This window comes from Dermacentor silvarum, chromosome 5 (assembly GCF_013339745.2).
Source record: "Dermacentor silvarum isolate Dsil-2018 chromosome 5, BIME_Dsil_1.4, whole genome shotgun sequence".
Classification (NCBI taxonomy): Eukaryota; Metazoa; Arthropoda; class Arachnida; order Ixodida; family Ixodidae; genus Dermacentor; species Dermacentor silvarum.
Genome location: NC_051158.1, coordinates 89,951,223 through 89,963,833, shown reverse-complemented (window position 1 = coordinate 89,963,833; position 12,611 = coordinate 89,951,223).

Genomic DNA, 12,611 nt, shown 5'->3' with positions numbered 1-12,611 from the left:
CCAAGGCTTAATTCTACAGCTCTCAAGAATTATTTCTAATACTTTGGGTTCCTTTCCATGTGTTCTGTTTCATCCTGTGTTTCATCAGCACAGTGGGCAGTCCTTTAAAATTATTCATTCTACTTGGCGCTGTTCAGGTAGAAAATGTTAACCAGCAAGTCCAAATTATAATGCTATCGGTAAGACTTCTATTACTGAGTGGATGAATACAAAGTGCTATATGTAATTGTAAAAGTATTTTTGACAAAAATACCGGTGTCTAGAACAAGCACCATATGCACTGCAACTCTTAGTGTTAAGTTGGGTAGGCAAGTATCTATGCCAAGTTATACTTGCACATATGCTTTCTACATATTAGCTAGTATTTTAGCTACATGAAAGAGCGTATGTTGTGACTGCTGAAGTCAAATTTATGATTCATGTGCCTGCCTGTTTTTGTTGTGCACTTACTGCTGTGGTGTCTTAGCATTGTAGCCTTGTGGCAACTGAAGTATTGCAACAATGTGTAAGCTAGCTTGCATCTACTATTGCTACAGTATTCCATCAGATACCTATCACCATATTTGTGCATTTTCTGAGAACCAGCTGTGTTGGCTATGTGCAATTTGTAGTATCCTTATGAGTTTGCCGGTCAGTTCACTTAACTTTTGATGACATAATTTACAGAGAGGGAAGGGAAACAGTACAACATGAATGCTGTTAAAAAGGGACTTTTTATTTTGATGGAAGGATTCAAAATAACAATAAAACTGGATGTGTGCTTATATCTTGCGCAAGTCCTATCAGAGGGAAGGCGGTAGTTGTAATACAAAGGCATAAAATCACGATAAACAGTATTTGCATTAAAAAAGGTGGATAAGCACAGACTAATTTAGTTCCCTTGTCATCAAGAAAGGGTGCTTTGTCATGCATTGATAACGGGGCTGGCTCACATGTCTCGTTTGTGTGGTATGCCTCACTGATTTCTCTTGGCACTGTTTCCCCGTTTGTGAAAACCGATGAACAATCTTAATCCGGCCTTCAAGCCCTATCATGACAATGCACGGCCATGTCGAGCGAGCATACTGGCCTTTCGAGTGAAATGTGATGATTAATGTGTTCTCCTGGATGCATGTTGAGGCACCAGCCGGCCAGTCTGCCCCATGTACATTCGACCAAATATACAGATGATCAAAGGAATAGACCACACTAGCACTGACGGACACAAGACAAATTTGGTGGTATCTCTAACTAAGCAAGCCTCGCTTGCCTGGGTGCCTTTCTCACTTCACCTGTGGGCTGCTATGCACAACAGTCCACAAGTGAATTGAGAAAGGGGAGCAGGCAAGCGAGGTTTGCTTGGTTAAGGATACCACCAAATTTGTCTAGTGTGCGTGGCAGTGTGCTGTATTCCTTTCACAGGTGGTCAAATGTATACAGGACAGACTGGCTGTTATCTAAATACGTGCCAAATAAATCATCACATTTCACTCGAAAGGCCAGTATGCTCGCTCAACATGGCCGTGCATTGTCATGATAGGGCTTCAGGTCGGATTGAAATTGTTCATCTGTTTTCACAAACGGGGAAAGAGTGCCAAGAGAAATCAGTGAGCCATGCCACATAAATGATACGTGTAAGCCAGCCCCGTTATCAATGCATGAAAAAGCAACCTTTCTTGATGACAAGCGAACAAAATTAGTCTGTGCTTATCCACCTTTTTTAATGCAAATACTGTTTATCGTGATTTTACGCCTTTGTATTACAATTTCTGCCTTGCCTCTGATAGGACTTGCGCAAGATATAAGCACACATCCAGTTTTATTGTTATTTTGAATCCTTCCATCAAAATAAAAAGTCCCTTTTTAACAGCATTCATCTTGTACTGTTTCCCTTCCCTCTCTGTAAATTATGTCATCAAAAGTTACGTGAACTGACCGGCCAACTCATAAGGATACTACAAATTGCACATAGCCAACACAGCTGGTTCTCAGAAAATGCACAAATATGGTGATAGGTATCTGTTGGCATACTGTAGCAATAGTAGGTGCAAGCTAGCTTACACATTGTTGCAATACTTCAGTTGTCACATGGCTACAATGCTTAAGACACCACAGCAGTAAGTGCACAACAAAAACAGGCAGGCACATCAATCATAAATTTGACTTCAGCAGTCACAACATACGCTCTTTCATGTAGCTAAAACACTAGCTAATATGTAGAAAGTATATGCACAAGTATACCTAGCATAGGTACTTGCCTACCCAACTTAACACTATAAGAGTTGCAGTGCATATGGTGCTTGTTCTAGACACCGGTATTTTTGTCAAAAATACTTTTACAATTACATATAGCACTTTGAATTCATCCACCCAGTAATAGAAGTCTTACCGATAGCATTATAATTTGGACTTGCTGGTTAACATTTTCTACTTGAACAGCGCCAAGTAGAATGCATAATTTTAAAGGACTGCCCACTGTGCTGATGAAACACAGGATGAAACAGAACGCATGGAAAGGAACCCAAAGTATTAGAAATAATTCTTGAGAGCTGTAGAATTAAGCCTTGGCTGGTTGATTATCACTATTAAAATTACACTAGTGTCAATCAGAATGTTCTGTGTGGTCATGTTGAAATCAAATGCATTTGATGAGCAACATTGGGGGGGGGGGGGCAATAACCAGCAAATGCCATAAGAGCAAGCAGACATTGAAGCACTATGTGCGATGTAGTGTGTTTCTTTAACGAGACAGTATCAATACATTGAACTATTTACCAGCTAACTCTGCGGTCTATGCTGTATTGACGTAAAGTGAAAAACAATGTAACTGGACAGACTCGCAACTGCTACAATGCCTGCTTCCATGCATCGGAATAGCTTGCCATGAATATAAAATAAAATAGCAAGCTTACTAGAAAACACCTCACTGGTGTAGTAGCTACGCACAGTGAATACTGGCCTTCATGTATCATTTCAAGAAATTCCAAGCTAGTCGAATGTACATTTGCCAGTGGCATTTATTCTGGGAACAAGACAAATAATTGTAAATGTTAAACGATGCTAAGCACGCCATGTGCTTAGACCTGTGACAAATTTGGCCCACTACACTTTGAATTCTTACATACGCAGATACTGCACGAGCGTGTAGCATAAACAGATGAAAATCGGAAATAAAAACTACAGCATGAAAAACAGTTTCAGAACAATGAAACCAAAATAAAAAGTAATGAACACACTGTGTACTTAGCAAAAATGAAATCTTAATAGCAGCCAAGCGATTGTTGAAAAAAAATACTCATCACAACATGTTGGGTCTAGTTTTCTTATAGAACGTGATAATGTGTGCAAAACAGCTACGAACACAAATAAGCAGCAAGTTGCATAAATATTTAGTCAATTTAGTAACCTGTGTTGAGTAATACGTCGACTAACTTATCAACGAATGATACTGAGATCCTACTATTTGGAACACATACACTTCATATATACCTGACTCGACCATCCAGATTACACGTTGCGCCATGGCGGCCATAGCCAAGGAGTCCCCTCTGTTATGTGTTGACTTATAGCAGTAGCCCATTAAAGCTGTCACATGGTGAATACATGCGAGGAGCACCTAAAAATAGTCACAAAAACAATGTTTGCGCTAGTGCAGGGTGGCAACAGTGCGCATGATAATAGGGCCCCTTCATCTCAGTAAAATTTTCAACACACGCAGGAGCAGCACATCACAAACAAATGTTTCTTTACATAACAATTCATTTCTTTTTTCTTTCATAAGCAACTTTCCCGTCATGTTTACTTGCGTATAAGTTATGTCAACACGCCTTGTCTTAAAAAGTAAGCTGTACTAGTAGCAAGCTGTGATTTTTTTCTCATAAACTGCTCGTAAACCGAAAACCTCATAAGCAGAGATTGTTTACGACGTCGAAGCATTTATAAGCGAGGAAACGGGATTGCAGTAAGAATCGGTGAAAGAGCACATGGGTCGCTATTATGCAACTTCAGCAGAAAAGGGGGAGCTCACGCACAGGCGCACATGATCACGATTATTTCCGAACGTAATATTTCTCATCGGAAGAAGACGCTTATCAAGATTTTCAATGTTGCATTGAGGCAACAAACTTGCATAACTAAATTTTGCCAACCGGCACTCAGCAAGCATCAGCACAGGTATTACTGTTGTCGTGGGAGTACCCTTTCCTACGCTCACGCACTCTGTGCACACACGAGGAGCACGCACAATGCGAGTGTAGTTAGCAAGCACGATTACTTACCTTTCGAATGGTACGACCCAGTTGAAAAGCGCTCTCCTAGTTGCCGGTGCTGCGTCGACGATGTCACTCCCAGCCAGCGCCTCCTCTATTTTTCTAAAAATAAAGGAGGCACTGTCCCAGCATACATGCGTATAGATGTTGAGACAATAAGAACCATTGAACAATCTATATCGTACATTATAGTTTAGCATAGAAAGAAATTCTATAATGTATTTTCGAGGTTCTTAAACGTGCATCCAATGCACTATACAAGCGTTTTTACTTTCCGCTTAAATGCGGCCGTCACGTCCTCAGTGCCTGAAGGCAAGAAGCGAAATATCACTGAAGTGGAACGTTTCAGAAGACGTCCTCAGTTGTTAGCCGTATTTCTGCGTATTATGTGGAATAGAGAATTGCGCGGCATCATTTCGCCGTTACTTCGCCTACAAGAAGCACGTGTATCGCTTTCACACAAAGGCCGCTGGCATTAGCGCCGATGAGCATACACCTGACTTTGGCTGTGGTGAAGCAACTGGAGAAAATGCATCGTTACTGATGCCTCAACTTCATCAGATACAAACAGTGATGACGCTGCTTCGAACTTTGATTTCATTGCGACAATCAGGGAAGCAGATAGCTATGTTCTACATCAGAATCATGGAAAAGTTGCAGCTACCGTTGAGTACCACAGATGAAATTTTCACCCTTGTGAAAGCCCTCATTCATGATGTCATAGAAGGGATGTTCAAAAAAACTGCAAAGCTCCTAGAGGAAAAAATGTGGCACCGTGCACAATAGAAAACCTGGCATGCCAACTGAATGCTGCGGATATTGTTGTCAATATATTTTCCGACTTGACAAGTACTCACATGAGAAAAAAAAATACATTTCGGAGCACTTTATTTACACTGAAGCTACTCAGATGCCACTGCAGACTGGCAGTTACAAAGACTTTACATGTTATATTTCTATCTCCAAACTGTCAACAAATTTCCTGAAATGCGAGGACTTGCTAGAATGCATTTCAGTCTGTGTCAAAATCGCAAGATGTGCTCTATGATTTTGCTGATGGCAATGCATTCAATCAGTACCGTCAGCTTGCACAGGATGCCAGTCATAGCACTGTATTTCTGCTTTTGTACACTGATGAGATGGAGCTTGTAAACCCTCTAGGTGGTGCTGCTGGACGGCACAAAATTTTACTAGTTAGCTTTTCTATTTTGAATCTGCATCCTCGGCATCGGTCAAAACTCAGTGCCATTCACTTGCTTCTAGTTGTGGAGTACCGTGTCATGCTACGGCATGGCCTGGCCTAAGTGCTACTGCCACTCGTGCAGGACCTAAATTTAATATAAAAGAATGGAGGGGGCACTGGCAGTCTGCACTTTAATGTTGTGACTGTGGCATTCTCTGGAGATAACCTCTCAATGCACCTCTTGGCAGGTCTCTAGTGCTGCTTTAGCAGCGGCACAGTCTGCCATTACTGCTTAGCTCAGCACAGACAATGGCGGATGCTGCATAACTTGGATGACTGTATCAAGAGGACAAGTGCAGCACACAAGAGCCACCTTAAAGCATTCACACTTGACCCAGCTATAAATGGGCCCTTGTACGGCATTACAAATGTATCGCCATTGCAAGGCCTTGAAAAGTTTGATGTCACTGAACAATTACCTCCTGATGCCATGCATGACATACTTGAAGGGGGTATTGACTGTGTTCTTCCCCACGTTTTGGAAGGTTTAGTTGCTGACGGAGTGATCCGCAAGCAGGACCTTGGAAAAAAAATGTCCTTCAAGTATGGCTTTCATGACAAAAAGGCCATACCTCCTGCCATTAGGGACGCATTTCGTAGTGGCAAAGCCAGCCTTAGGGGATCAGCAAGCCAAAAATGGTGCCTCTTTCGGCTGCTTCCCCAAATATATGCAGAGTACATTCCTGAAGGCAACCCTCATTGCATGGTGTACTTGGCATTCAGGCATCCCAAAGCCACTGAGAAACCAGCACTCTTCAAAGTTCACTTTCATGTAGGCACAAAAAGGCACTTAAAAGCGGATCCTAACGGCATATACTTCTGTTGGCATTTATATGTCACAGGCACCTTCCCTTCAGGATGCTCAATGGCTGGCTTTTGCATCGTTTCTGCACATTGAAAAAATGGCTATTTCGCCCCTGTTTTGCTTATTTGTCAAGATATAACTTCTGAACAATGCTTTGATGCACACATGCCGAAACCCATCTTTTCTTATGGCTGCTGGTGACATTGAACACGGGTTGACGAGGTGGAACGCATAGAAATGCATGTGGTGCGTTGTTGAAGGCTGTGGTTTGTCATGGCCCCTTTTGGTGCCGCATGCTTTCTATATGTGCCATATTGCCTGCATCTTCGAGTGTTACAGATGGATAATGGTCACCACGGTCGATTTTATTTGTAAGGCAAGTTACAATAAAGAATTGCCATGTATTGATTTGCAGACATCAACTGTGCCACTGTACGTATTACTAGTTGGCTTTGCATACAATGTTGTAGAAGTGTACTTTTTGTTTTTTTGCTTCTGGAAGAACCATAATGTATTTGATCAGACTATTGTGATGCCTTATTGAAACTGTGGCAGACACCTGCTTATTTCTTCCACAGAGTCTTAAAACAGTTTCTTGCTCAGGTAGTGTGCTCTTGTTCATCATAGTATATTTGTTGTTACTTTTGTTATTTGTTAATTACATTACTTTCGTTTTTAATCAGTGTAGTGCGATTCTTTAAAAATCATTGGATGGCAGTACTTTTGAATTGTGCACATTTATTATGTTATTAGCTAGTAAAAGGTGACAGACTCTTAAATGGCAATTTGGGCGTGTTGATAATTTATTACAAGCAGTAGATGTATAACACAACTATGTATAGGCTTTTAAGGACTGGCACGGCAAAATAAGGCTGATAATTATGTGGACTAGTGGGAAAGAGGGATTTCATGAAGGAGTAGCTAAAAACTAATTCAGGACAACAACGATTCGAAAGCATTTTTGATGCATAACACCTAATGCTCGTGACCTCTGAACATGCAACATCTCACCTGTAAAGCTTGCCAGTTTGGCTGACAACACGTTAAGTTTGCTTTCGTTTGAAAGCAATTTTAAATTAAGATAGTGATGGAGGCAAGAGTAAATAAATGCACACTTCATTACAGCATGGCAAGATTGCTTTATTATCACACACCTTTGCCAGCAATCTCGGTAATTTTTAAGCAGTCAAGATTGGTGGCATTCAACAACATTGATGGAAATTCATGAAACAATTAGTTATTGCAAGACATCACAACAAAGCAGCAAACACAACAAAATCGGCAATTGAGTCATTTATGGTTGGCTCTGGCGTCTGTATTTATTTTCAGAAGCCATGCAGGTTATAGAAGCAATTAAGTCGCGTCTTTTGATGTGCTGAACTTCCACTTCGATGATGTACATATAAAAGTCCAGTGCTTGTTCCAGTTAGCCATGTATTCTAAAAGGAATAAAAAATTGAATTGTGAAAATGTCATTCTCAAATGCAGTAACACATGACACTGAAAAAAGTGGACAAAGTTTTTTTCAAACCGAATATGATGTAGAATGGTGCATGAAAAACAAATCAGATCACTTGGCCTTTGCTTTGAACCACGTAAACAACATATAGTTAAATAGCTGTAGAATAATATGCTACAATTTGATAAAAACTTGACAAGAGACTACAGTTGCTTTCAAATTCCGCCCCCACCGCAATCGGCCACAGGAACTGGAGTCGAAGCCGCGACCATAAGGAAATAAAGCACCATAGCCACTGCGGCTATAAATTTCAGTGGCGATCGATTTCGGGATACTATCGGTCACTTTCTGCACCGCTTTCATTACACGTACGCGTTTACACATATTTGTTTTTGTTAACGCAACTTAATAGGCACTTTCGCACTAATAATAATCGCACGACAGCCGCATGTACCGCGAGAATAAAGAAAAAAAATATCCTTAAGCATTATCCCCTACATGAGCAAGAAGATCTGGATTACCAATACATTTTAAGGTCTTGCTTGCATCTCGGTGCAGTAAATACTGTCTAACAGGGCTGCGTCTAAAATGTATATAGCCTATTGCTGAGAGCAATTCGTATGCGCATACCAATGATCGAGAATAAAATAACTTGCCTGTTTTGCGATCAACCTTCCTCCACCGACGTTCATGATATCGCATGCGCATCGTTGCGCGATGAAGTATCCACGCAGGACATTGAAGGCACTCAAACACAGTCAGTGAGTGAAGTGATCGCCTATGGTGCTCGTAGAGATGGAACCGATCGGTCGCAGCCGATGAAATCGCAATGCGCTACACGGGATCACGGCGCAACTCATTTTCAGGTCCCGGGGTGCTCGCGCTAAGGGAGGAAAGTTCCTCCATTTACGATTGCCGCAAGAGGGCGCAGCGCGTGAACCTTGCTCGAAGGAGGAACTCGCTGGCCTGAAGGAGGAACAGAGCCCGTTGCTCCATTCTCACTCCCTTTTTTTTTAGAGTGCACCCCACAGCGTTTTGAGGAAATGCAAGCGCGGTGAGGTTGGCCAAATATTAAATTGCTTTGTGTAAATCGAGACGACAAATTCATTGGCTTCCTCAGACGAGAACTGCTTATTCAAGGCCTGGTTACCACTACGTTGCTTCAGCAACTGGATCGAATGCGTGATAAACGCGGCGCTCTCACAATCAGTGAGAATAGTCTCCATCACTCTTCGTCCTTGTTGACTGCGACTAGTGTAGCCCCTTGTACTATCCGAAGCGAATAAATATTCGACAACATTGAACAGTACCTGGTAAAATCCATTACATATCGAATATCAAAGGCTATTTGATCTATATTCAAAATTGTAAATATTCATCCGCCCGTAATAAAACAATCTTATTGACGCAGAAAAAGGTAAATGCGGGTTTTCAAATAGACAATTCCAGCGGCCGAGGTCTGTGAAATTCTAACAAGATTAAGCTTCAAGGATGAAGGTCGAACACGACGAAGATCAGAGAAAACTATCATGTCGCATGTGCTGAAAATAACAATAGAAGAGAAATATCTCAACTGAAGATATTCGGTAATGGTGACACTTCTAAAAGATGCATTTTTTTTTGCATTCAGAGCACAGACTCAAGGCACTGACGCCGACGCCCGACGAGGGGGGCATTTTCATCGACCCCATCGAGTTCGTGGCCAAGGAAGGACCACATGTGCCGTCAGACGGCGGCGAAGTGTCGAGCGACGAAGCCACTGTGTCAGCGTCACCAGAAGCGGAAGTGACCGAACGGACCGAAGATCACACCATCACCGCAATGGAGCCGCAGCACTAACTCCTGTGCTTTTATTTTTTCTTTGTTCTGCACTGGTGCTCTAGATAATAGAGGTTCACGTAGATTTCACCCCCAGGTAATGCGGAAAGTGAAACTGGGAAATTATAGCGTCATCGCTCCGCAGTGGGTACAACTGAAGGGCCCTGTGATCTGCCTCCGTGGCCAGGATTCGATGTTGTCTTACACTCTCACGGCCGGATGCAGTATACCTACAGAAATACAAAAAAAGTCGCAGTTTCGGCCGAAAGGCGAAGCACTGATTGCGATAGAAAATTAGTAGGCAGCTATACGAAGTAAGCATAGTGGTTTTATCGGCCGTATAAAGTCGTAAATATTCACTCACTAAATAAATGAACAAGCACGGTGTCACTCGCACATTGGTAAACATGAACACATCTCGCTCGATGACCGCGGGAGCTCGTCAAAACGCTGGTGCGAGAAAGCGCGCCAGCGGAAGCGAGCAAATTGACCTTCGCGCTGGCTCTAGCTTCAACGCGAACAAAACGTCGAAAGCGCAGCGCATACGAAGCTACCGACGCTCGGCGAATGCACTTTGCCCCCTCGCAGATCACTTTGAAGATGAGGCTCCCGCGGGCGCACACTTCGGCTGCGTCGCAGATCGCTTTCAAGATAGCAGGCGCGCAAGCAGAACGCACCCTCCGCCCCCCCTCCAGTCTCCGTCGCGTCCTCCCCGTGCCTCGAGCGTGAATGAAGACTGTGCGCTTCCGGCCGCCTTCCTCCCTCGCGTGCGCGAGATTAAGCTGCGGTTTCCGGCTCACCCTCGCACGCTTTCCCTCGCACACACAACGCACGGCGCGTGGCGACGATTTTATCGCCATTCGACTTAATAAGGAACATCACGGCGACGACGACCGCAAAAATGCGCTTGGAGTGTCCATAAAATTGCTATTGCAATAAGAAAAAGGAAAGCCGCTGCTGTAGCTTACTGGTAAAACACCACAAGTATAATGCGCAAGGTGTGGGTTCGGCTCCTTGTATTGGCAGCTTGTCTTTTCGGCCACCTCCAATTGCCCGTCTCGTTCAACGCTCGTACTAGGGCACAGGAGATGGTGCTGACAAATAATCCTCGACGAGTTCTTTCTGCATATCTTGGTCAACATCACAAACGACCGCGGAAGGAGGCAAAAAGCCGCAGTTCCGCCCGAAAAGCGCAGCATCGATTGCAAAAGCAAATTAGTAGACAGCTATGCGAAGTAAGTATGGTAGTATCATCAGCCGTATAAACCTGTAAACATTCCGTTACTAACTAAATTGACTAGTACGGTGTCAGGCGGGCGTAGGTAAACGTGAACACATCTCGCTCGATGACCGCTAAAGCTCGCTGTCAAAACACTGTAGTGAGGACGCGCGGCAACAGCAGCGAGTGAATTGACCTTCGTGCTGTCTCTCGCTTCAACGCGTAGTAAATGTCGAAACCCCAGCCCATACGAAGCTACCGGCCCTCGGCGCACTTTGTCAAAATAGCAGATCGCTTTGAAGATGAGGCCCGCACGGCCGCGGCGTTTGACCATGCCGCAAATCGCTTTCAAGATACGGCGCCCACGCGGCCGCAGCGTAAGCAGCAGCCACCTGAGAAGAATCCCCCTCCCCAACACCCTCGCCTCCACCCCGTACCTCACAGGCGAAAGAAGACGGCAAACTTCCGCGACGCCTTCTTCCCTCGCGCGCGCGAGATTCGGCAGCGACCACCGGTTGATCCTTGCAAGTTTTTATTCTGACATACAGCGTACGGCGTGTGGCGATGTTATCCTATTTGGACTTTATACGGAACATCACGGCGACGACGATGGCAGAAATGCGCTTGGAGTGTCTATATAATTACAATCGCAATAAAGCGAAACACATCCGCTTTTCTTTCTTGTCCTTTCATCTGTGCTTTTTAGAATGGTATAGACTTCCCAACCTGGGTCTCACGGCGTTACGGACGCTGCTGAGTAACACCGCTCGCGGGAGCAATTGAAAACGTCGCCAGGCAACGCGTGGTTGTGTAGGCATATTGTGAACGGGAGTACGGTCTTCAAAATTATGTCTCCCCTGTGTTTGTCCTCACAAGCCTACCGTTTCGTTCAGTGACACAACAGCCTCGAAAACACAAAGGGCGGAACACCCACCCGTGAAATTCTGCATGTTTGCTGGCAGGCACAGCAATAAAGAGAATATAATTCTTGGGCTTTAGGTGCCGAAACCACGATTTGATTATGATGCACGCCACAGGGGGTGGACTCTGGATTTTTTTTTACCACCAGGGGATCTTTAACGTGGCCCGAATGCACGGCACACTGGCGTTCTTGCATTTCACCCCATCGAAATGCAGCTTCGGCAGCCGGGATTTGACCCCGCGACCTCGTGCTTAGCAGCACAACACCTTAGCCGCTAAGGTTCCACGGCGAGTAGCAATAACTGCGGGACAAATAAAGTGTACTCCTATCCTATCCAATAGAGCACACAAGCATGCCCCAGTGCTGTTGATGCACAGTCAAGTAAGTCACGCTTTTTCGCTTTTGCGAGCCAATTTATTTTGCGTTTTCGCATGCGATATATTTATCGGTGGCGGGCAGTAGGTCGATGGGCTGTCGTGTCTAACTGAGGTTCATTATTAAAGGGGATACTGGAGATCGTAGCCTCCATTAGGTGCCACCGCTGACCGTCGGCAGAAGCGGCAGCTTCACGCAGGTGCAGAGTGTGACGTCATGTGATGCGATATCGCTATGTTAAATGTGAAAACGAAGAAAGATAAAGGATTCGACCGAGATTAAACAAAGCATGAAGAAACTGACGTGGAAAGCCCCCAGAAGTACCAAGAGAGACTATTTTACCATCGCTTGGTCGTGATCGAAAGAGGCCGTGTAGCACCAGTTTTGAATAACGATTGAAACCGCCACCCGCAACATAACTCCCGGAATCAAGATGCCACTGCAAGGTCCGTATTATTTTTTAGAAGTGCGATATCTAATCATACACATGTGCTAAAGCGGTCAACCGGTTGCATTTTGCTAC